Below are 27714 nucleotides of genomic sequence, written 5' to 3'. Positions count from 1 at the left end.
TTTGTGGTCAATTTATTAAAACAAGAAAGAAAAAATATTCTGCTGAAGCATATGTGATGTGTGAAGCTTATAAGGCATATTTTGACATGCCTGTCGGTGATCAAGACAAGCTGTGGACACCTCATTTCACTTGCGGGCGCTGAAAAAAAAAAAAAAAACACTCTGGAAGGTGAGTTGGATCCATTAAAAGTCCATATTACACTGAGATGATCTCACTGTAGAAATATAAAATGGATAGTTTTGTAATTCTTAATGGTGAAACCCGTGTGTTTTAATACTAATATTTATTTTACAGGGTGGTACAGAGGAGAAAAAAAGGCCATGAAGTTCGCCAGTCCAAGAATATGGCGTGAACCCACAATCCATACAAATGACTGCTATTTCTGCTTGGTGGATTCTTCTAAACGCTGGGGTGGCATGAAAGCTCCTACGGTCACTTATCCGGACATTTCTTCATCTATAGCCCCAGTGCCTCATTGCTCCAAGCTCCCTGTACCAACTCCTCTGGCCAGAGAACAGCCATCTTTGGAGAGCAGTGAACCAGAGAGTGTGGAAGACACTGCAGATTCGGAAGGCGGATTCACAGAAGCAGCTGAGGAAAAACGTCCTTACTTCCCTAACCAAAAAGATCTCAGCGACTTGATTAGAGATCTTGGTCTCACAAAATCCAGCGCTAAGCTCTTGACATCTAGGCTCTGACAATGGAACCTGTTGGGTGAGGACGTAAGGGTTTCTGGTCAGAGGAATCATCAAAAGCAATCTTTTTCCAGCTTTTTCACTCTTCAGGATGGACCATGTTTCTGTTATCATGTAACTGGGCTGTTCGAGGAGATAGGAACTGCATGTAACCCCAGTGAGTGGCGTCTCTTCATCGACAGTTCATCGAGGAGCCTAAAAGCTGTGCTCCTCCACAACGGGAACAAGTACCCATCTCTTCCAAGTTTCCCTGCTATATCTGTTTTTGGGACAGCAGAGATTCCGAAGCACATAACCATCAAGTTCAGTGGCCAAAGAGGACCGATTTTTCCGTAGGGATCAACAACGTGAAATGGGAGCCACTTGTGGACTCTAGAAAAGCACTGATGCTGCCCTTACGCATCAAACTGGGCCTCATGAAACAGTTTGTCACAGCTCTGGACATGCAGTCGGCGGCATTACATTACCTACGAGACTTCTTCCCCCTGATATCGGAGGCGAATATCAAAGCCGGTATTTTCGTCGGTCCACAGGTTAAGAAGATCGTGGAGTGCAAGGATTTTCCCAATAAGTTTTCGAAAGTGAAGTGGCTTGGGACAGTCTGAAAGCAGTGGTTCGCGGATTTCTTGGAAATTACAAGGATGAGAATCATGTGAAGCTGACTGACAACCTCATGAAGAACTACGGCACCATGGGCTGTAGAATGTCACTCAAGATTCATATGCTTCATTCCCATCCTGATAAATTCAAGGACAACGTGGTTGCATACTCGGAAGAGCAAGGAGAACGCTTCCATCAAGATATAATGGACTTTGATCAGAGATACCAAGGACAGTATAACGAAAGCATGATGGGGGACTACATTTGGTGGCTGGTCCATGAAAGTAATCCACCATACAATCGCAAATCGAGAAAAAAATGTTCGATTCTAGACTTTTATGATTTCATTCATTAGGTGTATATTCAGTATTATTACATGTCACTTTTCATGTCACTTTTCATATTTATATATTTTCTTCTGGCTCCTCACGACGGAAAAAGACAAACCCACTCATTCTGTCTACGGAAAATTAGTAAGTGTAAAAGATCATTCTCCTGTTTACAAAAGCGAAGTTTTAGGATGATGATATATGTTTTGGAGCAAAACAAATAAGGAAATAGTACTTATTACACAGGAAGATATTTTTTTTTGTTCCATAGAGTTATTTTCAGTTTGTATCCCTGTGAAATACAATTCTTCTGACGTGATATTTCTTTCATTCACTCTTCAGTCTAGTTGCCTTACTTATAAATCTTGTGAATTATTCTGATCCTTTGCCAAGAAGGGTTATAGTAGTACAGTGGTTTCCGTTAAAGGTAAGCAGTACCTCACTTTAATAACAATAATAAAAAGAAATGCTACATTTAACGTACAAAAACTACAATAATACATACACTAAATTAATGATTGCCAACATTGCCAAGGTACACAGACATAGCAGGGGGGATCCAAAATTCCTGGAATTGTTAATAAAAAACTTCATTACAAAACCTGCAGCACATCCATTTTAGTATATTCAAAATACTCCCCTTGAGAAGCTATACAGTATACTGTACTTGTCTCATCCCTTTTCACACTCCTGGAAACACTTCCTGTAGTTGCTTTTTGTCATCTTGTCAAGACTCTCCTGGATTTTTTCCTGGATCTCCTCTAATTTGTTAAAACTTCTGCCTTTCAGTTCTGACTTGATTTTGAGGAACAAGAAAAAATCACAGAGAGCGAGATCTGGCGAGTATGGGGGGGGGGTGCGGAACATTATGACATTGTTTTTGGTAAAAAACTTGCTGATCTGACAACGTGGTGTGTAATGGGGCGTTGCTGTGATGCAAGAACCTTTTCTGGTGCGCTACTTCTCAGGACATTTGCTGCTGATGCTTTCCTGTAATGTAAACTGCTTGCTTACAGCCAGTCCACAAGGAACAAATTCTTTACAGCAGCTCCCTTAGTGTAAAAAAAAAAAGCAAGATCAACAACTTCTTGATATTGTACTTGACCTGACGCACATTGTTTGGTCTTGGAGATGTTCGTGTCTTTCACTGACTGGACTGCTGCTTGGTTTCGGGGTCATTTCCAGATCCCCAGGTCTCGTCACCCGTAATGACACGTGAAAGAAATTCTGGGCCATTTCTCACCTGTTTATTCAAGTCCTGACACATGTTCACACGATTTGCTTTTTGATCTTCCGTTAGAAGAGGGGGACGAATTTTGCCGAGGCTTGGTGCATGTCAAGATCTGACATATCCACTGGACTGTATTCCAAGTAACGCCTGTGGCCTGCACTAGTTTGTCAGTAATGCGATGGTGATCTTTCAAGATTGCCCTTCGAATTTTCTGGATGTTTTCATCTGTTCGAGAGGCCAGAGGATGGCCAAGATGTGGAGAGTCTTGGTCTGATATGTTACGTTTCTTAAAACGTGCATACTATTCGTAGATTTTTTTCTTTTTTTCATAGCTTGCTACTTGAATGCATGTTCAAGCATTGTCACTGCCTCAGCTGTGGGTTTCTCGAGCAGTAAATAAATAAATAAGTAAATAAATAAATAAATAAAAACAATGCACACTCTTTGCCTATTCAGATATTCAAATCTGCCATAGAGGTCTGAGGAAGAAAATCGCAAAAGTCATGTGTTATGCTACATGTTCAGAGCCCATCTTCTTGTTCTCTGGACACGAGCGACTGATCTGGGGTTCCCCTCAAGACCGGATCTAGAGCATGCAATTAGAGGAACAGGGCATAAAAACTTGGGTTAACCAACCTCACACGTATATGGCCATAAAGATAACACAATGCTTAACACAATACACTGTACAGATTAAATACACGACACAAGACAGGAGAACTCAGGTTGGGCTGCTGATGACTGGGCTGTTCCAGGTATCGTCCAGGTGTGGGAGGGGTCCCGTCAAGTGTGCTTTCCCCCAGGAGGCTTGGGACCACTGCTAGAGGCCGGGTCGTCCGAGGTGAGCTGCTGGGTGGTGTATAGGGAGGCCTTTCCCGGGTGGGGCCTTGGTGAGTAGGTTGGCCCTCGGGACTGGGGCCGAACAGGGCAAGCAGGCACACTTTCTTGCACCCAGTCCTGGAGGAGGACTGCTTGTCGGTGGGGTTGGGGAGGTCATGCCCTGGAGTCCTGGTGGCGCCTCTGGGTGACTGAGGGCTGCAGTCTCGCTTGGGTTGAGCCGCCGATGGGAGCTACCTGCGGCGTCCCCTCCTTCGGGAGTCCATCAGCGAGGGGCGACGTACAGGGGTCGGCTGTAGGGAGCGGATCTCCAGACTCACTATGGGGCCACTCCAAATCTCCTCCAGGTGCAACTCTGCCGGGGGGCTCAGCTCTGTGAAGAGAGAGCGAGAAGGTTGTCCTGCTTGGCCTCTGGATGGGTGAGGCAAGCAAAGGACGTCCTCCGTGAGGGGTGTCACGGGTAGCAGACGAGGGATGGATGGTGGCCGATCCCTCCCCGGTGCGGATGGTGGACGTCGCCACGGTTCCGCTTACCCCTGGGACACCAGGTGAAGGGCATACGGTGGCCGACCCTTCTCCGGCACGGATGGTGGCCATCGCCATGGTCCTGCTCCCTGTGGAGGTGGCAGATGAAGGATGGACGGTGGCCAATCCTTCCCTGGTGCAGACTGTGGCTGTTGTCGTGGTTCTGCCCTTCTCTGGGATTGCAGATGAGAGATGGGTGGTGGCTGATCTCTCCCCGGCGCGGACGGTGGCCGTCACCGCGGTCCTGCAGGGGGTGGTACAAGAGAAGCGTACAGTGGCCGACTTCTCCCCGATGCGGACGATGGTCATTGTCGTGGTTCTACCTGGAAATGTAGAGATACAAGTCCCACCCTGATCCTAGCAAGTGCTGGCCTAGCTGGAGAGTAGTCTGCCGAGGCGGCGTTCCTTGGGCTGGCTCCGTTGAGGGGAAGAGGGGCGCAAGACATTGGAGGACATAGGCCCGTCTGGCCTTGGCCCTTCATGCACTCAGTGCACCTCCCTGTGGTCTCGTCTTGGGGTGGGTGTTTCAACACTCTGTCCATAGTCCCTCCTTGGGGTGGGTGTTGCGCCACCCTGTCCATGGTCTCCTGCTGGGGTGCGTATTTCATCATGTGCACGAACAAAGAAAAAACGCCAGATATATGGACTCGACCTTCTCAGTGCGATGCCACATGGGAGAATGAATCACCACACTGCACGCAGGTGGTGCCTATCAGCGAAACCAGGAACTGCTGTGTTTCTTTTTCCCGGTCTATTGATATATTCCGCAAATTTTTGGGTTCCCCCTCGTACTTGTGTGCGAGTTTTCAAAATGATTAATATACTCGTACTTACAAGAACACAGGATCACCAAAGTTTTGTGATTGCGTGGTTAGACTTTTGAACTCATAAACCTTTTTAAAAGGCCCAAATCCAAAAACTTAGAAGGATGCGGCGATATTTGCTCAAGGAAATTTACCAAGTCTGATCAGAATTGGTGAAGAAATAAATCAAACTAAAAGGTGTTTGAAAGAAAGCAAGAAGAAAAATCAAATAGAACGAATATACTAGGTCTGGTGTGGAGACCTAACTGTTACATGAATGAAGGTTATTGCTAAGTTTGCATCACTGATGATTACCTGTAGGTTGTGTTATAAATTTCATCGTTGTCCCTAGCATTTCTGTAGATGCAGCAGTATTTAGTTTGTTCAGTCACTTAATTTTATTAAGGTGAGTCATCCAAAAGAAGGTGAATATTCTTGAAAAAAATGAAATGATGTCAGTGGGCAATTTTACTCTAGCACGTTTTATTTCCGAGTTCAGAGTCTGTACACACAATGCTCCATTTCTCAAGCCTTCACCATGTATGGCTTTAAACACTTCCCTAAGCGAGAGAAAAAAGCTGTCGGAAGGCACAGGTACATGACATCTACTGATTTATTTTAAAGCATGAGTTACAAGACAATTCATAGTTCCCTGCCACATATCCTAGATTAGGATAATTAACCGCAGACTTTCCACAGTGTAACCACCGATATAGTGTATTGAAAGTTTTCCTAAGACTGTGCTAGTAGACGCTGATACATCTACATTTTCCGCATTTTCATGCACTTTATTCAGCTCCATGGACAGTCTATCTTCCCCCTTTTCCATACCTGGTATCCAAATCCATGTATCTAAAGAAAAGGCTAGTTAAACACAATTCAGCTCAAGTTCACGATCGTGGGAATAGGGCTTAGTCTTTGTTACACTGGACACTTCACTTTTCTTAATTTTTCCTTATGTTGCCTTTTCCACTGACCAAAGCAACTTCTTTCCCTAACACAAATTTCCTTAGCCGGAACTTAAAATTAACACCATGTGGAAAATTGTCAGGGCCACTCATTTGCCTGACACAACCGCAGAAGTGTTCAAGGCAGTCTTTAATCAACCTCGTGATCATTGTATTAAGTCATGCATTTCGTACAGTCCTACGACAGACTGGCATGACAAAATAATTCTCTTTTGATAACTGAAGAGAGATATTGGCGCAGAGTTTTTAATTCAAATAGTTGACATAAAATTGACCATTTTATGCAGTGTGCCTGCCTTTAGATCATAATACATTCCACACGAACATCACTGTTACTTATCACCATAAATACGAGAATTCATTACATCGAACCACTGATCAACAAGGAATATAAATTTTGCTGTGGCATCTCAGTTTCTGCTTTGTGTACCCCCCCCCCTACAATATGTCTACCCCTGATGTATATATGCCCCCCACTCAATGCATACATGCCCCCACTAAACTTGCTGACCTAGCACGCTTTCCCAGAGTCCCAAGCCTGGGAAGACGGCGCTACTGAGTCAGTTCAGGGCAGACACTCAAGAAGGGCAGACTATTTTATTGTGAGCTCGTAATAAACTCCTTAACTAGCTGTTTGTACACGGAATTTCTATCACCAAAGTATTGCAAGTTACATTTGGTAGCAGCGGTGTTTCGGACCATCAGATTCTGACCGGCTCCTAAAATATTTAGTGACACCAACAGATACACGCCGTCTCGCATCTCACAGCCTCACCCCTCCTCAGTGCCTCTCGTTGTGTAATAATCGGCTGTGCTTCTGGGTGTACAATTTCTCTCACCAGTGCTCACCTCTCAAACAACCCCACCCACACACCTTGTTCCTGATCGCAAGTGTCACCATCGCCGACCTAAGCACCTGTTTCACCTGTTCCCGGCACCTGTTCCGAACTCATCATAAATCCTGCCCCCACGGTGCCACTTATCACTGTCTGCCCACCGCCATTCTCTGAATGTGCAACTCAACAGGTCTACACCTGCCTTGTACCAACATCTGCCCTCACACCTCACCGCCGGCCCCGACGCCGCCACACCCAGTCTTCACATGTGGTCTGAATTACGTGAGCCTTCTAGGACCGCCACTCCCTGCCGGTGACTCATCGCAGCGTCTCTTCCCGTCTCGACTTAAGCCCAGCGAGCGGCCGTAAAGTGTGCCAGGATTCCTCAATTCCTACTATTCAGACTGATGCTAGTAGCCAATCGGTGTATGTACTATTAACTCTACGGGAACTGCGCCAACATATTCACCCGATGTGCTCTCACATCTCATTTGCACGGATTTCCCAGAAAATACGCCTCAACTCTTCGACCTTCTGACCTCGTACAGAAACGTGGTTGCCTTACCCGGTGAACCGATGGGTAGAACAGACCTTGTCAAACATACGACTGAACTACTACCAGGAACTCAGCCGATTTACATACCAGCGTATCGATTTCCTCACAGCCAGAGAAAGCAGACAGATCAAATGGTACAGAACATGTTAGACCAAGACATTATTGAACCCTCCGTCAGTCCATGGAATAGACCACTTTTCTTAGTACCAAAGAAGGACGGCAACTTTAGACCAGTAGTCGACTATCCTAGGGTCAATTCTGTCACCATTCCAGACCGTCTCCCGTTACCCGTCCTCACTGATTTGCTAGAATCTCTTGGTGAAAATAACGTAGTCTTTTCATCTTTAGACCTCCTTAGCGGGTACTGGCAGGTCGAAATGGCGGAGTCCTCTCGCCCCGTTACAGCCTTCAGCACCCCTTCTGGACATTTTCAGTTTAAGAGACTCCCTTTTGGTCTGAGAAATGCTCCTTCCGTGTTCATGCGACTTATCCATTCAGTCTTCAGCGGTATGATGGGACACTCTCTTTTTGCTCACCTAGATGATATCATTGTTGTGAGTAAATCCATCCCTGACCATTTTACCAAGCTTCAGCAAGTCTTTGAACGCCTCCAGCTCGCAGGCCTGAAAATCAATCTCAGTAAATGTGACTTCCTGTGAAAGAAAATCAAATTCCTAGGCCATGTCGTAGATTCACGAGGCATTCATACTAATGAGGATAAAACTAAAGCGATTATTAACTTCCCAGAACCTACCACTACCGAAAATGTTCGAAGTTTCCTGGGCCTCAGTGGCTATTATCGTAGATTCATACAAGACTACGCAAAGATCGCCGCTCCTCTGACCCACTTACTCAAGCAGAATATGCCCTTTGTTTGGACTAACGACCAGTCACAGGCTTTCCAAAAGCTAAAGACAGCTCTTGTAAATGCCCCTGTTCTAGCATTCCCTGATTATACCAAACCCTTTCTCCTCTGCACAGACGCCTCAGGCACTGGACTTGGTGCCGTTTTGATGCAACTCGATGAAGCATCAAGGAAGTGTGTAATAGCGTATGCTAGTCGCACCCTTACAACCACTGAACGTAACTACAGTGTCACAGATCTCGAAGCGCTGGCGGTAGTCTGGTCTTTGAAACATTTCAGAGATATAGTCTATGGTTATCCAGTGCATATCCAAACAGACCACCTTCCACTATGTGATTTGTTCAAGAACCGCAACCTAACAGGTAGGCTAGCTAGATGGTCCATCATCATCCAGGACTTTAATCCCACTTTTCAATATGTGCCAGGCAAGTTGAATGTAGTCGCAGACGCACTCTCGTCACGTAGCAGCAGCTATAACATCACTGCAGCCCGAAGTAACTGAAAACACTACATTAAAGTCAGAAATTGTTCGAAACTTTCAGCGCCAAGACCCCATATGGTCCAAAGTCATTTATTTCCTAGAATCTGGCGATGCCTCGACCTTACCTACTCTGCCAGTATCACTAGATGAGTTCATGCTAGATGATGATCTCTTGTACAGGAAAAGACTACTAACAGGCAAAGACATGCCCAATCACGAAGTACGCCAACTTGTTGTCCCCACTGCCCTGATACCAATGGTTCTTCACATTGTTCATAATACCCCACAATCTTCCCATCCAGGTAAAGACCGATGCTTGCGTCAAGCACGTCTCAAATACTATTGGCCAACCATGTGCCACGATATCAATGCCCACTGTGACTCTTGCCTCTCCTGCCACCGCCACAAAGGATCAACCAGCTTACCTGAACTACTCTTACAATATCCAATCCCGTCACGACCATGGGAAACTGTCTCAATCGATCTCTTAAAACTACATCTCACGGAATCTGGCGCTGAGTACTTGTTCGTAGCAGTCGACCACTTCTCCCGCTACTGTGTCCTCGTACCCCTCTCCGACAAGACCGCGAAGAGCGTTGCATGTGCCTTTGTAGGTCACGTAATTTGCCCGTTCAGTACCCCTCATACCATTCTTACTGACAACGGTACAGAGTTCAACATTAGCCTTCTAGATGAGATCTGTCGCCACTTTCATATCAGTAAGTGCAATGTCGTGCCTAACCATCCGGCTTCCAATGGCCTTGTAGAATGCCACAACCGAAAAATCTTAGAGTGCCTTAGACATCTAGGCTCCCATAGTTCGTCCTAGGATGACTGGATTCCCCAGGTGGCATCCTCAATCAATAGCTCCATCAATGCATCCATTGCTGAATCTCCCTTCTTCGTCCTCTTTGGTTTTGACAAGGACCTCCCATACTCTCTCTTATCCTCAAAGCCAGAACCCATCTACAACATGGATGATTATGTTAAACTAAAATTGGCCAACTTCCAGACAATCCACCAGTATGTCCAATCCATTTTGGCTTCCTCTCAGAAGGACATGCTGCAGTGCCAACATAAGTCCGCCTCTCCTATCACTATCATTGTAGGCGATCTTGTCTTTGCTTATTCCCATACGCGTTCCTCTAAGTTGGATGACAAATTTACAGGGCCCCACTGCGTCCTCACTCAACAAGGCAACAAATTTCACCTCCAGGACCTGTCCCCTAAGGACACCAGATGGGTCCACGTCGATGACTTAAAGCGAGCACACCGTGGCCTCATGTTGGAAGAGTCACTTACACAACCTCCTGACCCCCCTTCCCCTCCACATATCCCTCAGTCTACTCCGTCTCCACCTATCCCTCAGTCTCCTTCGTCTCCCCCTACACCTACTCATTCATCAACCAATCAATATCGGTCCAAACTGTGCTCTGCCCATCAACCTCTTCGAGACCTCTCCCATTAACTCTACCCTGATTTTCTAGGTACGATGTTAGCGGTCTACCTGCTGGCAGTGCTGACCCTCCTGGGGTCTGGGTCAGGTCAGGACGATGGTGGAGTACGTCCCGGGGCCTTGGTCGGCTCAGGAGGCGAGGTAATGCTTGTCGACGAACTAGTCTCCCTGCGCTACGAACTTGCGCCCCTGGCCATCGTAGCCATTGCCCTACCTGCCTACGCGCACCAGCTCCACGGAATCAAGACCCATCTCACAGCCATCAAGGGGGCACACAACCCAAATCAGTATCTCTATAACCTTTTCCTACCACTCTCCTGGCAATTGCAATACATAAATAACAGATTCACTGAGCTCAATGACACATTTTCCATTCAGACACCTGTTGGTCGTTCTCATGTGAAACGAGGTCTCTTTGACTTCGGCGGTGAGATTCTGAGTGGCTTGTTTGGCGTTGCTACAGCCCGTGACATTTCTGGCTTCAAAAATTGATCTCGCTCATTTAGCTTCAGCAGTAGAATCCCAACGCCGAGTCATCAAAATCCAACACACTATGTTACAGAAGCTTACGACCCACCTAAATGAAGTCACGTCCACTCTAAACAACTTCACAGATATCTTACAACGCCACCTTTCAGATCTCAACGTTATCTCTCAGTTCTTCTACCTCAGACTCAACATGGATAATCTCCAACTGGCCATTGACTCTCTCCTGTCTCAAGTCTCTACCTTGGTTCGTATCCTGGTCGATGCTATAAATGGACGTGTCACTGCTGACTTAGTACCTGTCTCAGCTCTCCGTTCTGTCCTGGAATGGGCTCACTCCACCTTCGGTCTATCCCCAGTCCTCCCCTACTCCTCCCTCGAATATTATTATCCTGCTCTCGAAGCCACTCTTCTCACCAAATACGTCGTCGTCCATATTCCCCTTCGTTCTGCCATAACCTTGAACCTTTTTCACATCATTCCCTTCTCTTTCCGCCTCAACAACTCCTTGTTCCAAGTATCTGTTCCTTCAGAATATTTCCTCCTCTCCCATGATCATCTTTCAGTTGCCTTCCTTTCTTCCACAGACCTCCAGAAATGTTCCTCCCTTACTCCGACCTCTCGTCTCTGTGCTGCCCACCTTTTCGCTATCTTCCCTAGCAGCGCTACACCCTGTGAGTCTGCCTTAGTTCGCAACCATTCCATCTACTCGGCCTGTTCCTTTGTGGCAGCTCCTGAACTCCCGGTCCACCATGCTCACCTCAACCATGTCCAGTCCTTCTTCTTTGCTGTTCCCATCTCTGTCACAATCATGTGTCCTGGTTCTTTGGTTCGATCCATCCCCGCTAGTGGTCTCTACAAAGCACCAGACTATTGTACCATCAAATCAGAGTCCGTCATCACTTACGCCACTCGCTATCACCAAGCTGTCCGTAAACACTCCTATGACATCTTTCAACCAATTGACATGCCTTCAACCCTACCATCTGCCAATATTACAATCACCTCCCCTAACTTGCGCATGCTAACATTCCTCAATGACAGTGACTTCATTATGGATCAATTTTCTCTGGCCTTCAGCCGTTCATGGGTTCATCCAACAGTTGTGTTTCTCCCTGTGGTTATCGCTTTCATAGGTTTTCTACTCATCATATGTGCAGTGCATTGTTGTGTCAGGAACATGGAACGCCGACTCCAGGAAATCAGAGTCGCTACAGGCCTTGTACGCCCTACACACGACGTAGAAACTCCCTGTACTTCGTGCCCTCACATTCAGTGACTACCATTGCCATCTGACAATTAACCAAACTGTGAACGGAACTCTTCCTACTAGCAAATGATGGTATTTCTTTAATGCATTATTGAGTGACAGTGTACCCTACAGAAACTAACACAAAAAAAAAACAAAAAAAAAAAGTAATGAAGAACAACAAAAGAACTCTCATATCTACTCCTTGTTTATCATGTATCAAGATATTATTGTATAATCCCCATTATATCTATGTGTAACTTCGACCCTTACTGGACACATACCTATTAATCCTTGTATATCTTATATGTATATATCCTTCTAATTCCCTCCCCTAAACATGGCCATGTCTCCCCTACTGCCCCTGCATCATACTTAACCCTTGTACAAACCTCCCCGACCCTGCCTTAGTAATATAATCTAACACCATATACCTCCTGGTGTCAGGAGACACCATCTCAACTACCCGGGGGAGTAGTGTACCCCCCCCTACAATATGTCTACCCCCGATGTATATATGCACCCCCCTCAATGCATACATGCCCCCACTAAACTTGCTGACCTAGCACGCTTTCCCAGAGTCCCAAGCCTGGGAAGACGGCGCTACTGTGTCAGTTCAGGGCAGACACTCAAAAAGGGCAGACTATTTTATTGTGAGCTCGTAATAACCTCGTTAACTAGCTGTTTGTACACGGAGTTTCTATCACCAAAGTATTGCAAGTTACATTTGCATCGGTCCGCTGAACATCTAAATATTGAAGTGCACTTGCACAACTCTGACAACAGCTGTGTTACATACTTAACTCGCAGCCTCTGTTGTCCTGACAAATTGAGATGCACATAACCTCCATTATTTGGCTAATCCATATCGTGTTTGTCTTGGCTAACATTTCAGGAATGCATTCATCACACTACCAGGAAGCTCCTACAGGAGTGTAAATAGACCTCTCCCTCTGTCACATACACACATTCATTTTTATTATTGGTAGTGGTGCGTTAAAACGCACGCACAAATATCTACATTATCGTTATATTAAACCTGATCATAGGACACAGTAACAAGCCGGTGGGCGATGATGGCCAGCCCTAAGAGGGTTTATCAAATTTTAGCCGCTGCTGTTCACCCTGTACACACAGAGGAGGACCCTTATCCTGTTAGAGTATAAGAATAGCATCTATCGCCTCTCTTTGGTCACAAATTAAACCTCCCAGACAACAGAAATAACTCGATACTTGTATAAAGACAATAAACACACAAAAAAAAGTGAAAAAAATTCATATATATATATATATATATATATATATATATATATATATATATATATATATATATATATATATATATATATATATATATATATTGTTTGTAATACTCATATCTAGTCATCACACCACTTCAGCACCACTGAAATTTTTTTGGGGGTGATAATATGGATATTTCTTGGTGTAATGTTCTTTAGCTTTTCTGTTTATTTTTCACCAGCATTTATGCAGTCATTTTGGAAAGTTTTTCGCGCTTCATTGTGAAGCACAGGATGGGTTTAGGAAGCCAAAAATTGCATTGCCAGGTGTGCCAGTAGATTCTCTTCAATTTTGTAAAAAAAAAAAAAAAAATTGATTTTCGAAATTTGAAAAATTTGGTGCCAGGGTCGGCCAATGAGTCCCGACAATCTTCGGACCCATGATCACGCAGGGACTAAGGGGGCTGTTGCTAGGCAACAACTCGTCGCCTAGCAACCAAAGCCTCAGGGACACAACTAGGTCAAAGGCTGATCATTGCTTCCAGGTTTGGTCGGAATCAGTTAATTCTGAAGGGTAAAAGTCTATCTATCTATCTATTGCCAGACGCCTCAATCCCGTTTGGGGTGGCCACAAACAAATCGCCTCCAAGTCGCCCTGTCCCCCGCCATTTCACTGCCCTGCTTCCAACTCACACCCCCCTCTCTCATATACCTCTCCACCCCATCCCTCCATCTCATCCTCGGCCTCCCCCTCCCTCTTCCCCCCTCCACCTCACTCACATACACTCTCTTCGTCAGTCTTTCACCCTCCATCCTCTCCACATGGCCAAACCACCTCAGTGTGTTCCTCATAACGCTTCCTATCACATCCACATCCACACCACAACGCTCCTTTATATCCTCATTCGTCAGCCTGTCTCTCCATGTGACTCCACAGGCTCCTCTTAAATAACTCATTTCCACTGCTCTCACTCTTGACTTGTGTCCTTCCAACAACGTCCAAGCTTCACTTCCGTACGTTAGAGCTGGTATCACAATACTGTCTTGTAGTAACTTTTTCACTTCCATGCTCACTTCCCTGTTTCTTATCACTGCTTTCAAAGAACCAGCAACCTTTCTTCCCTGCTGTACCCTTTCAAGCACTTCACCCTCCAAACCTCCATCCTTACTCATCACACTACCCAAGTACTTAAACGTACTCACATTTTCCAGTTCCTCACCATCCAACCTCGCTGTACATTCACTGACTTCACCTCTCTCAAAGACCATCACTTTACTCTTCCCTACATTCACCTTTAGATTCCGTTTCTTACACACTCTCTCAAACTCATCCACCAAGCCTTGCAGCTCCCCTTCGTCTTCACTCAACAACACAGTATCATCTGCAAACAGAAGTACAGGGAGTTTCCAAACACTATCCTCTCTCACCAAGGCCACTCCAACATCCACTACCCTATCTTGTACATGTACAGATTGAACAACCATGGAGACATGGCACATCCCTGTTTCAACCCAACTGTCAAAGAGAAAAATTCACTTAGTTCACCATCCACACACACTGCAGCCGTCACACCATCGTGCATACTCTTCACAGCATTCAACAACTTCCCATCTACTCCATATATTCTTAACACTTTCCACAATCCTTGTCTATCCACCCTGTCATATGATTTCTCCAAATCCATGAAAGCCGCATACAACTTCTTTCCCTTCTCTAGAAACTTTTCCACTAAAGATATAAGAATGAATATCTGATCAACACAACCTCTTCCCTTCCTAAAGCCTCGCTGTTCTTCTCCAACTAATTTCTCTGTTCTTTCTCTAACTCTGTCAATAAGTATCCTACCATACACTTTTCCTATTATACTAAGAAGACAAATGCCCCTATGATTACCACACACTTCTTTTTCCCCTTTTCCTTTGTACAAGGGAATAATTATACCTGACTTCCAATCCTCCGGGACTCTACCTTCCTCCCAGGCCAATCTGCACATCTTCCACATCCATTCTACTACTATCTCTCCCCCATGCTGCAGCATTTCACCACACACTCCATCAATTCCTGGGGCTTTCCCCAATTTAACTTTCTTCATTGCTTCCACAACTTCTATCCTACTGATTTCTTCCTGTCTTGTCATCTCCCTCCTTCTCCCAGCCATTCCCCAGCCACTTATACTTGCATTACTTCCATCCTCTATGTTCAACAATTCCTTAAAGTGTTCTCTCCATCTGCTCACTTTTTCTGCCTTCTCCACTAGTAATCTACCATTTTTATCTTTCACTCCCCTGCTAACTTCACTTCCACCCTGTCTTACTCTTTTCACCTCTTTCCAGAACATTTTCTTACAGTCCCTCCACTTTACACTCAAATTCCTTCCAAATTCCTCATCCACTCTCTTCTTACTCTCTCTTACTAATCTTTTCACCTCTCTCTTTCTCTCTACATATAACTCTCTCTTCCTCCTCTCATCTTCTTCGACGCCCCTATTTCTCATCCATTCATTGTATGCTTTCTTCTTTTGTGCCACAGCCTGTTTCACCTCTTCAGTCCACCACGCTGTTCCTTGCACCCCCCTCCATCTTCTCTTCCTTCCACACACCACATAACATGCTGCACATATTTCTTCTGTAAATATCCTACACACACCTTCCACATCTCCCATCCGCTCCAATTCATATTTGCCCAATCGTTCCTCCACTTCTCTCTTATACTCTGCCTTTTTCTCATCCTCTTGTAACCTTTCCACTCTCCTTGCAACTACTCCTTCCTCTCGTCTTTCCCTTCTTCTATTCCTCCATCTTACTTGCATTCCAATTCTGGCCACCACCAAGTAGTGGTCAGAAAGTCCACTCCCCCAAGCTCTATAAACTCTTGCATCCATTACACATCTTCGCATCCTTTCATCCACACACACATAACCAATCATTGCCTTCCTTTCATTCAGTTCACCACCCACCCTTCTCATCACTCGCCATGTATACCTGTGGATCATTTTATGCCTGAAGAGGGTATTGGCTATCACCAACCCCCTCCCAGCACAAATGTCCACTAACGCACTCCCATTCTCATCTATCTCAGCAGGCACACCCCATTCACCAACTATTCCATCCACCTTCACATTCCTAACTTTACCATTCATATTACCGATCAAAAACACTCTCTCATTCCTTCCAAACTTTTCCATGCACCCTTCTACATATTTCCAGAACTCTTCTCTCACTCTTCTAGCACGATCTTGCGTTGGCGCATACACACACACAATCGCCCACATTTGTATTCCAACTTTCAACTTTACCCACACAATCCTTGACCTAACTGATCCATACTGTCTTATGCTCTTCTTCCATCTTTTACTCACAACTATACATACTCCTTCCTTTGCCCTCTCATTCTCACCTACTCCTGCACATATACCCCATCCATACTCCCATTCTCTCACACTTTCTCCTCTCCATTTTGTTTCAGTTATTCCACATACACATGCCACAATTAAACAAAACTGCTGGGGATGATGAGGCTGATTTTCGCAGGGCTGCCACTCGAAAACTAGAGGAGGGAAAAAATGGATGGAACACTTCTGATTGGGAATGGCCTCAAGATTACGCCTAAAGAAGCCAAAGCCTTCTACATCCATTAGTAATGCTTCTACCGCTCAAAACGTGAAAAGTACGAACAAAGCGACTTTTCGGCCGTTGCTAGGCAACGGGTAATTGCCTAGCAACCAAAACTTTGCGGACACAACTAATTCATTAGCTGGTTACTGTGTCCAGGTTCGGTAGAAGTTGGTTAATTCTAAGGGGGAGAAGTGCCTTCCAGAATTTAAAAAAAATACAAGAAAGAAAACGCGACTAACAATAAGGGCAGCATGAAGCTGGCCAATATTTCAATATTTTCCTAATATGTGACATCACAAACAAAGAAATAACGCCTGCTTTTTGTGAGAAACAGTGATGGCACAGCTTCATCCTTCAGAAGTCGTATATTTCTAGGACTTTCCACGTCAAGAAAACGTCCTTTCTTAATCATCACTGAAATCTTTAGTGAAATGAACAGAACATACAACAGCATACTTGGTACTGACACTATCCCATCGGCCATAGAAGGTAATCCACACACTTCTGATGTATTCGTCCCTGGGAAATCGGAAGTATCCTATGTTTTTCCCTTCCACTGGAATCCGTTTATTACTACAGACATATACCACCCACTGGGATGGCATGATATTAATGGTTTAAAGAAAGCCACGTGTGTTTTATTCAGAGTACAAAGTCACGTCTCACCTGTCACCTGCGTGGCCTTGTCTGGCTTGCTGATCTGGTGTGAGTGGATCCTGATCTAATCTGTTGTGGTACTGCACATTTCAAAACATACGGATAAACTATCTCACTGCCACTTCCACACGCCTACCAGGAGATTGAGCTGTTCCACAACACACAGACACCACCGGGTGAGTTTTTGGTGGAGCATTATTTAAGGACTATCCTGTATACTAACAAAGCCATACTTTGTTCCAGCATGCTAGTATTTTGGGCTACGTGGTATACTGTATTGTGAAAACTTTCCGTTCCATTTAGTAATTTTCTTTTACACTGGAAATGCTGGAGGTAGGTGAAGGCGACTATCATCAACTCAGTTAATGTGGTGCTGCCTACATCTTCCTTCACTTTTGTCATTCTTTCTCTCTGACTTATTCTCTCCCTATTTCTTCCACCCCTGTTTTCGCTTTTTATAATCTTGTTTCCTCTTGAGGTGGCTCGGGTCTACAATGAGTGACAAGTCTAATGGTGTCCTGCAACCCACGAAACTATTCACAACGCTGGGTAACAGCCATATAACCAAATAATGGTTCCTCTGTTAACTGGGTGGAGAAATGCAACTATGGTAACCAGACCTCCACAGTATTCACAGTGGTGTCTGCCACAAGGGAATATCGGTTCACTGTACGGGAAGACCCTGCAGGGGAGGTTAGTTGCCTGCGGTCGATGGGTCTGCTCGAACAAACAGACCAGAATTACTCAAGGACAACTTCAGCAACAATGGAAATGCAGATTGTTTGGGGCAAGTTTCGTGGAGATGGTATGATACTCGTATTTTCTTGCCCAGCTCTCCAAGCCTTTCATAGATTTATTACAATTAGGTGCTGTTAAGATAATAAGCGTTTTACATAGGAAACACAAGAAGTGAATAATTTCATTAACATAATTCAAGACATATGACTATCATTATTTTGTATGATGGAAAATCAATCTTCCTCACAGTCAGGGTGCAAAATTTGTATCGGAACTGCTGCTGCTCCATGATATAGAAATCAGAGTGGCGGGAAGGTCTTATGTGCCACAGTTCATTATTCCTCTCTGTGTGACACATGCATACTACTGAGTGATGTTTTCCTCAAAATTACAGTAATGTTCTTTCTGCCAATTTATTTGCTTCTAAAAAAAAGAAAAAAAAAAGAGCCAAGGGGTGGAGGGTAGGAAAATAGTTGTTCTTTCCATGTGAAAGTGAATAAAAGGGAGCTATATCCAATATCCGTTCACTGAGAAATGCCTGGGCACATTCCGTTTGATAAGTGAAGGCCATAGGCAGAGGGAAACACAGACTGAGGAAAGTAGATCCAGTGTTATTCTGTTGGATGTATGAAGGACTGAGAGTACCGATTCCGTCTTTCATTAGAGTCATACAGAATAGGGATAAAAGTGTGTTGCTGGATCCACTGTAATGGAGAAGGGATGCAAGCAGACAGTTCAGAAGACCACTGATCAGAAAAACAACAATAGTACAGGGAAAAAGTTGCAGCATTGAAGTAAAGAAAGAGAATCTGAAGGTATTCAATGAGAGAAAGAGACCTAATGAGAGAAAAAGATTCTAAAGGAACCCAGTTTAGGTGAGCTAGTTGTGGCAAACCTCCCTCACATATGACAACTTCTTTATTTTTCTTGAAGATGCAATAACTACAACCAGTCAGGATTAAACTTAACTCCTCACATGTGTTTTCTTCTGTCTCATTTCAACATCTGTCACATGTTTCTGCATAGAATTTAATTGGCTGGAATCTAACCCACTGCACAAAATTGCCTGGCTTAAGCTTGGCTAAAAACACCCAAGTGGGTGATTCACAGCTAACGAGTTATCGTATTTATTGTTGGAGTGTTATGATAATGTACTACTGCTAAGGCTTTAACATTTAACCTTGCAACATTATTCCTCCACAATTCTAAGGCTAATGTTTTTAAAATAATCAGTTTGGGAGAGAAATAAAGATATTTTTAAGTTAGCAGGTGAAGCCCCGGGGGGAAGTAATGTTATTGGAGGACGTCATCTCCGTTACTAGGTAGTATTTTTACGCAAATGAATGAAATAGGTATGTAACTGTAAACAGTTTTGAATGTCTTAGTGCAATGATTAGACTAAAGTTACAGTATTAGAGAAATATTGGATATCACCTTCCATCTCATATCAGTGTTTCTGTCCCTCCAATAATTTATGTTGCAAATTGAGGATTTGTCAGTGGTCATGTTACTACAGACCTTGTCCCAGTGTCAGATCTTCGTTTAGTTTTGCAATGGGCTCGCACTAACATTAATCCTGATTCTATTTTACCCTTCTCAAGGTTAGAGTTATATTAGCCCACAGTATACTAGAAAATACACTGCATTTGTGTACTCTGAATTCTTTCTTATGTCTCACGACCATATGTCCCGTTTGAACTATTACATTCGTGTTCGTCAGTTGTTCAAATCCTTCGTCTTAGTCCTGTGTATTCCCTTTAGTATCTTCCCCATCACAGCTGTTCCTTGTGTGAATGCTATAATCCATACATCTCAATTCCTTCATCTCCCCCCCCCCCTTTTATTTTGAGCCCCCATTTTATATGCATATCGTCCTATTGCATTCACTATAGTAGGACTTTCAATCATGGTGGTTTTTGTCCGGTGCTGTTAAACAAATGGAAAAAAAAAGACTCCATGAAATTAGGTTACAACAGGGAGCATGGAAAACAGTGAAACTTGTTAAATCTGAAAGTGACATAAAGAAATTGCAGCCTGATCCTGAGGCTAGAGAAATTTGAGTGGGAACATGACGACGGGCGACCCAAGGCCCAGAGACAACTACCAACTTCACCATCGACCACTCCACCTTTTATATACAGTGTTGATTTATGTGAAGACGTGTGGACATCTAATTATGTGAATAATATTTATTTATTACGAGATCTTATTCTCTCGCAATGCCCTCGTAAATCCTATATAACCAGCTATTATATTATTCATCATTATAACTTGTATCAGTATTTTCATATTCTCTTATGCATGTAAGTACATTAATTTAGTTAAAATATCTCCCTATTAACTAGTATGCTTTTATTATTAGTATAGTGTATTGTCATATAGTCTTCTTATCACTGACTTATCAATGTTGTTTCATTATTTAAACTATTAATCTCCACGTCTATGACATGTCGGGCGACATCTTATTTACTTAGGGGGAGAAAAATGTAAGTTTGCGGTTGTTTGTTGCTTAGTCGTCATGACTCGGACGCTGCCAGAATGTGACGAATTGGTAGTGGTCGCTACCACTGGCCAAATCTGCTAAGAATGTTTTATTTATAGGTGACGATTCCTTAACTTAGCATAACGTCATGGCACTAGATAGCTCACTTACGTCTCCCAGAATGATTTTTGGAATGACAGAGAACTGATTGACTCCGAGAGTGTAGCACAACTCTCTCCTAGTAAAGTGTCCAGTAGCAGTACAGTCTTTAAGAATAACCAGAATTCTAGATGGTATATCTGTAGGCCTACATCTCACATTCATTCTTGTCTGATTCCATCCTCATTTTTTTTTTTTTTTTAGTGGCGCATGCAATATTGCACATCGCTGGCTTCCTAAATGTGTGTTCTGCATTTGATTGAAACCCATGGGCTGCAACTTCCCTCATATAAGACTGGGCTAAAGGGCTACGCCATACCTCAAATGGGCGAGATTTTCAACTACGTCCCACAAAAATTCTAGGATAAGCAACAACACGCAAATTTTGTGGCATATTAGGCAAATTGTCATCTCTTGTCACCTCCAAGACTCAACCTAAAACCACAGGAACAGTAACTACCATGGGCGAAATTACTGAAGTTCCTGACATACTTGTTGCTGCGGTGGCTCCAGAGGAAGGCTAAAACCTGCTTAGAAAGAGATGTTCTTGATGCTAAAATCAACTACAAGAGAGGTGGTGGCTAAGGGAAGAGGAGAGGTGATGAATGAGTATCGAAAAGAGTGCGTCACGTCATTTTGGTGCTAACTGGAAACTCACTGAGTCTGAGAGAGTACTTCATCGCAAGTAGGTAGCTGCTGCTGGGATCTTGCCAGCTGGGAAGATTCTGACCACAGTAACTCCATAGCTGTGGTGATGTGTACACATTTTGTATGGGTAAGTGTGCCATGCCATTTCCAAGAGATTATTGTACAATCATTCGGAAAACAAGATTACCCACAGCTGCAGTGTTTCATATCTTCCATGGCTTAGTGGTTCCAGTAACACTGTATTTATTTCACAAGTATGAACATAAAAACTCGGGCGTATCTAAAGTGGATTAAACTTGGTAAAACAGCCAAAAGTTTGGTAGTTCACAACATACACAAATATATGACTGACCAGGCATATACTGAATTTAAGGTGGTATGCTGGGTGATCCATATGTTATGCTCCTATTTCACTTCCACTCCACTGGACGATCACTTGTGTGTTACAGGGACGGCTCAGCCAGCGTTATCAATGTCAGTCCCAGATCATTTGATCATTTCCTACTTCCCTTGCCACACTAAGGTCTACACCAGCCGACTAAGCCGTCCTTGCTACACATACAATACCGCTAGATGAGATTCTAGTGCAGCGCTATGTTTGGCGCATCCTATATACCTTAGCTAGCGGCAGCAGTGAATGAAGTGACAGTCCCTACATCCCCCTCCCCCTCAATTTTCGTCAAAAAATCTTTTCCCGTGATAACTGAAACAGAGACTGGTAAAGGCTGTACAGTACCTGGACCAAATCGCGCACCCAACAGCTTTTAGGGGAACCGATATTTTGAGACTTTTGATATGTTTAAATGCATGTGTATGGACAACCCACTGCCACCCACAGGAACCTAACCTACCTGCTCCCGAGGCCCAGCGTCCTCCTACGTACCATACACCTTTACATTACACCGCTTCGGCGCTAACACCCACCGTCCATATTGAATACATGCTAGGGTTGTCTCATACAGGACTGGTGCATTGGTAATAGCGAGGGTATTATTACGACATGTCGGCGGGTCTTCTGGTAGATCAGTAAAGACTGAGTATATGAAATTCAAATCTTTAAACTGTTCCCTGCCCCAGTGGGGATTTGAACCTGGGTCCAGTAGGACTGCAGGCCACCTCTCTACCGACTGAGCCACCGCCTTCCCCAAATATATATATATATTGTTATGTCCCCTTCCCACACTACCACAGGCTCCAACAGCAGTAGTACAGTACAGAACGGACGTTGCCCAGTGAGTTGTTCTTCCTATGGTCAGCCTTTAAATGTACAGTACACATGATCAGCTCAGGCGTCGTAAATAAACAATAGCTTCTTAAGTTCACTGTCTTCATTTTCCAGATAATTACACTTAATGCTTTCTAACTTCACTTCACTATTATCACAAGCACTGGAGCTATGCAAACTTTACTAACTGCTATTACACTTAATGCTTGACAACACTTCACTACTTTCACAAGTACCGATGATATACAAACTTCAATAACACTTCACTGTTTGCCAACAACACTGTTTTCACAAGTTCCAAAAACATACACACTTCATTGCACTGACACTGCACTGCACTCAAATGGAACTGAAAACCGACTGAACTTGCTCTATAGTCTCTTCCCAATCTGTATATAAACTTGCATTACTCTAGAATCTTCCAGCACACACTCAATGGGGCAAAGTTAAAGCAGTTACCAACTAGGAGGCATCAAAACATACCAGAGTTTTCTTACACTGCACAACACTAAAGTATTTAGCATACAAACTTAAATTAAATTACATAATTCAACAAGAAATCACATAACTAAAACATTATACGAAAAAGTGCACAAAAATTAATGGATAACTTACAACATAACTACGATCACAAACAGCAGGCAAACTGGCAACTCTAACTTTTAACGGAACTACGGTACAGGAAACGTCGAGAAGCTTCTCGACTACCTAACTGGCAAATCTCACTTCTTAACACTACCCCTTCCCTAGTCTTTTGTCGTCCTGACAAAACTATGCAATATTTACAAACATAATTAATCCTAATGAAACATCTAACTATACACAAAATAATCCTTCAACTTATCAGGTCTTCTTCTAAGCTGCTTCCGATGACATCCTTGCTCCTCCACTCAGTCCACTCCTCCTGGAAGGTCTTGGTCCTCTTCCTGATTCACTTCTTCCCTCGGGAAACTGTCACCATCCTCTTGCACTTCAGCTCCGTGATCCTTCTCAACATCCTCGACTGTGGGAGAGCACAGTTTCTTGGAGACGTTCCAGTTGTACTGTCCTGACCAATGGTACTGCCACAGACGATTCACGTGTACCACCTTTGGTCGAGATTTCCTGCCTCCCCGAATCCAGTACGTAATGTTTAATAGGCGGTCCAACACAATGTAAGGCCCGTCCCATGGGCTCTGCAGCTTCGGTGACTGTCCCTTCTTTCGCTGAGGATTTTATAACCAATCACCATCCTTGAAGCTCACCTCACTTGCCTTGGCATCATCATACTTGCACTTGATCACCTTTTCTGAAAACTTAGGGCTCCTCGCACTTGATGATGTACCTCAGCCAGCCTTTTCTGAAGGTGCTTTGCAGAGCTGGTGGTGTCTGGAGGCAGCTCTTCACCAAGTGGTCTTCCCATTAACAAGTCAACAGGTAAACGTAACTAGTGGCCCTACATCAGTTATGCAGGGGTGTAGCCGGTAGACTCATGGGATGCAGACTGATATGCCACCAACAACGCAGGCAATTTCTGGTCCCATTCCGTTTGTCCCTCTATGCAGTACTTGGCCAGTTCTTGTTCTAGGGTCCAGTTGAATTTCTCCACCATCCCACCTGACTGTGGCCTTAGTAGGTTTGTCCTGGTCTTCTTGATCCCGAATAGCTTGCAACATTCATGGAATGCAGCAGACTCGAGGTTTCTACCCTGGTCTGAATGTAGCTCTTGTGGCATCCCAAAACAACAGAAGTACTAGCCATACATCACAGGTCCGACACCACTCTTCAACATCCTGATGCATGCCAATCCAGTAGAACCTCTGTCGCAGCTGGCTTAGAGTTTTCTTCACTCACAGGTGCCCACTACTGATCCGGTTATGAGACTCATCGAAGATCTCGGACCTCATCTTCTTCGGAACCACCAGTTGGCAATACTTGCTGAAGCCACTGGGTGTCTCCCACTGACGCTCCTGTAGTCCATTGTTCAAACGAAGAAGGTCCCACTGACTCCAGTAGCTCTTGGTCGCAGGGCTTAACCTGGATACTTCATCCCAAAATGGGAACACTGTACTATGCTGCAGCCATCCTTGCACTGGTTGTAAGTCTGCATCCTGCATCTGCATCCTCTTCAGGTCTTCTTCATCTGATGCTGGCCCCATCACAACAGTACGGAGGCAATTCTTGCCAAAATTCCCAGTCCTGCTACATTGCTTGCCATCTGTTCTTCCATCTTCTCGCACATTATTCAACAAGGTTCTTCATATCCTCAGTGGTGGGCCTTCTTGGGAAAAAGTGGCTGGTTGTTGCCTCTCGTCACCAGCCTTCACTAATTTACCCTCATCCATCTCAATTGGACACTCATATCTGAAGTGTCCCACCTCACCACAAGTCCAACACCCGTTTGTTGCAATCTGGGATTTCCTTGCACTGTTCCATTCTTGCTGCTTCTTCCATTTGTAACAATCCACCTTCCTGTGTTCCAGCCTCCCGCAGAACCAGCAACCTCCTCTGATCTTCTCCTGTTCTCTTTTCTTCTCGTTGCAATCCACTTTCCGATGTCTTGGCTTTTCACAGTACCAGCACCTTCCTTCAAACTTTTCCACTTTGCGAACCTGACCCTTTCTTGCCTTGAATCCTGCACTACGACTTGCCTGAAAAGTGGATGTATTGGACCTGACGTAGGACTCAAATTCTAGAGCCCTGGCTAGTGTTTTTTGCATGGTTCTGGGTTGTGCCTGCTTCACTTGCACTTTCAACTCTGCACTGTCAAAAGCATTGATGAATATCCCTCAGAAGAATAGCCAACAGGTTAGGTGCTGCTCCAGGGTATGCCTTTATGCCATACTCTCCAGGTCATGAGCAAGCTGCTGCAGGGATTCACCCCAAGCCAGAATCTTGCTCTGCAAACCTCAGTCTGGTACATGGTCCCATATCTGTGCTCCAGTATTTGTACTAAGAACTGATAACAGTTCCTCCCCTCTGCTGACATCTGGCCCAAAATTTCCATTGCAGCACTCTTAAGGCTAGTAGCAAGCTGCACTGCCCTCTGGCTATCATCCCAACCACTCTGCATACTCGAAACAACTTACAACATTGTATCTCGCCGAGCTGGTTGTAACTTGATGTAAACATTGTAAGATCTCATTGTAAGTTCTTACAACGTATACTCGAAGCCTGGGGGCCGCCATATTGGATTGTAATTCTCTGTTGTAACTTACAGACGGTTCTTACAAGGCATACTCAAAACATTGTAGTGGCCATATTTGTTTGTATCTCGGATTGTAACTTACAGCAGGGTCGGAGGAACTGTAAGTCCCCTACGTGGAAGTTTCTGACACTGCTGCTGGCCCTCCTCAATTTTATCAATGCAATTCACGGGATTTTATTGGTAAGTTAATGTGTTTATGCACTTCCAAGCGACATTTTATAACAGCAAGTGTTAGAGAGAGACTGTTATTGAGCAAAAACAACCATAGTGAAATGTTGGGACCCACAGCATGTAGTCTTGGAGTGTTAATGATAATGAAAGAGAAGAAATAGTGTATGATATCGAAAGAGAAAAAATGATAAGAGGTGAAATACAAGAAAGAAAAGAGAATTAACCAAACCTAACCTACCCTAACCTAATCTAACGACCTTTCCTTCGGTGAAGACGAAAGAAAGTACTTTCTGGGCTTAAACTATAATAAAACCTATATATTTATAAGATAATTCAGTAAGGCATCCAAAATAAGTTTTAAAAGAAAAACTAGAAAAAAAAAAGTCATTAAAATTTTGTTTTCATTAACCAAACCTTAAGTAACGATCCAATACCACAATACATGATCAAAATTAAAGCTCTAAATAAAACCGTAAGTTTTTTTTTCATTCATTCATTGCCAGAAGCCATGTATCCCAAACGGGGTGGCCAAGGGCTTAGAGTTAACTGTTTTACAAGAAGGGGCACTAATTCTCCACCAACCCCACTTGACACGTAGGGAGAACGTTATGCCAACAGCATCTGGTGTTCCCAGGCGGTCACCCATCCAAGTACTAACCAGATCCAACGTTGCTTAACTTCTCTGATCGGAGGGGAAGCGGTGTAGCCTACTCAACGTGGTATGGCCGTTGGCGAAAACACACAAAAAAATTGCAATTAAAAAAACAAACAATTCCCAAACCTTTAGTAACCTAGCCTAACCAAAGGTAAAGGGCACTGACCGGTGAAAGGACTCTATAGTATGGGCAAAACGATGTGTGCTGGATACCGTTTAGGCTGAGAGTGCATCTACATAGGCAGATGTGGGAAATATTTCCTCCCCTAAAGGTGCTATCTTTTTTCTCAGGAGAGAGAGGTGATTCAAAGGCACTGAGAGTGATACTACAAAGAAGATGGAACTTATGGCCGCCTATGAACATGATCGGCAATTACGTCGAGAGAGGAGGTTCAGAGACCAATTGGATCCATTGCATTTGAGTGATGAACATTTGATCAGGTATTACAGGTTTCCCCGTGAGGAAATTCTGCGTATGTGCTAAGAACTAGAACCACAACTTGAACGCATGATGAGAAGATCGCACGCCACCCCAACACACACCCAATTATTAGTGGCTTTTCGCTTCTATGCAAGTGGAAGCTTTCAAAGTGTGATTGGGGATGCAACTGGCCTTACTCAAGCAAGTGTTAGTAGAATAATAAAGCAGGTGACTAATATTCTCTATGAAAAAGGGAGAAGAGAAATAAAGATGACCCGAAGTGTTGCTGATTTAACAAGAACAGTGTAGGGATTTTATGAAAAGAGTGGCTTTCCCCGTGTCTGTGGTGCTATTGATGGCACGGTAATATTTTACAAGTGCACAGGGACGTCTTTTTTGGTGAAAGCAAGGTATTTCTGATAGTTTTTGATGTGTTTTGAACGAATCTGACCTTCATTTCTGCTGCAAATCAGTATATTTCAAGATATCCCCCACCCCCCCTTCCCCCCCACAATAATGGGGGAGATGGGCGAACCCGGGGTTTTTGAGTGGGGGAAATCACATAATATATTGATCTGCGATAGAAATGAAGGTCAG

The 27714-nt window shown here is 44.1% G+C and overlaps 1 non-coding gene and 1 pseudogene across 1 annotated transcript; one reads left to right on the top strand and one right to left on the bottom strand.

Moving 5' to 3' along the window:
• The first annotated feature begins 321 nt into the window (after positions 1-321).
• Positions 322-1651, top strand: LOC145407501 (uncharacterized; annotated as a pseudogene).
• Positions 1652-26650: 24999 nt separating this feature from the next.
• LOC145407628 (5S ribosomal RNA) lies at positions 26651-26774 on the bottom strand. The gene has a single exon (XR_013898778.1). It is a non-coding gene; the product is annotated as a 5S ribosomal RNA (ribosomal RNA).
• Between the last annotated feature and the right edge of the window lie 940 nt (positions 26775-27714).

Source organism: Coenobita brevimanus, chromosome 73 (genome assembly GCF_032717465.1).
Source record: "Coenobita brevimanus isolate Jiangsu-jjx chromosome 73, ASM3271746v2, whole genome shotgun sequence".
In the NCBI taxonomy this organism is placed as follows: Eukaryota; Metazoa; Arthropoda; class Malacostraca; order Decapoda; family Coenobitidae; genus Coenobita; species Coenobita brevimanus.
This window is presented reverse-complemented; position numbering and strand designations above follow the sequence as displayed.